Raw genomic sequence first — 982 nt, forward strand, 5'->3', positions numbered from 1 at the left:
ACTGACATTACTACACACTACCAACTACACTGTGGCGCTCATCCCCTCATAAAAACCCACTACCCCAACAGAACTGCCTACCACCATGCAATACCATCATACACCAGAAGCAATTCTAAACTACACTAAGCAGAGACAAAACAAAAACGCAAAGGAAGACAAAGCATAAATCACATAAGAAACAAGAAGAAATAAAAGGATGCCAACCTGATGATGCAGAGAATAAGCCCGAAAAGAAAATGCCACGGCAGAAGCTCGACCAAGCAACAGAATGCGAAAGGAAGAGAAAACATCTTTTTCAGAGAAGGAAGTAAAAGAGAAATGAAACAAACGAGGGAAGTGAAGAGAGAAAACCAAAACGGTTTTGAAAAAAGAGATAAAATGATGCAAGTACCCCTGGAGAGCAAGAGCAAGCATGAGGGAAATAAGGAGAAACCACCAAAAAACACCCCCTCGCAATAAATGCCCTTGGAAAAAGAAATCAATAAAAGAACGCCTCAGAAAGCGCAACGGGCGCAGAGGCACAGAAGAGTCGCATCAAGACCAGAATGGCCAGGCAATGCTACGGCCTAAACACAAAAACCGGTTGGACACACCGACTTACCCTCAAAGACATCAAACAATGACCAGGGAAAGCAAAACTGCGAACGATCCATTCTCCCAGCGATAGACCGACCTTGCTCACTATCCCACTGCGGGGGCAACTGTTACAGATCCGACCCATGGATCCCACAATAACCCCAAACCCGGTTACTCGGGTACGATCCGATTCACCCCTCTAGAAGGCCCGAAACTGGCCCATTAGAGCTCCTAACAAAATTTCGAATTCAAACGTCTCCCTTATGTTAGCCAAATACGATAAGATAAGATATTCGCTATCACCTATAAATAGAGGACCTAGGTCCCTCCAGGTATTCATTTCATTCCTCACACATTATACCTCTCAGATCCATTCTGACTTGAGCGTCGGAGTGTCTTTGCA

The sequence above is a fragment of the Arachis hypogaea genome, chromosome 17, assembly GCF_003086295.3.
Source record: "Arachis hypogaea cultivar Tifrunner chromosome 17, arahy.Tifrunner.gnm2.J5K5, whole genome shotgun sequence".
Taxonomy (NCBI): Eukaryota; Viridiplantae; Streptophyta; class Magnoliopsida; order Fabales; family Fabaceae; genus Arachis; species Arachis hypogaea.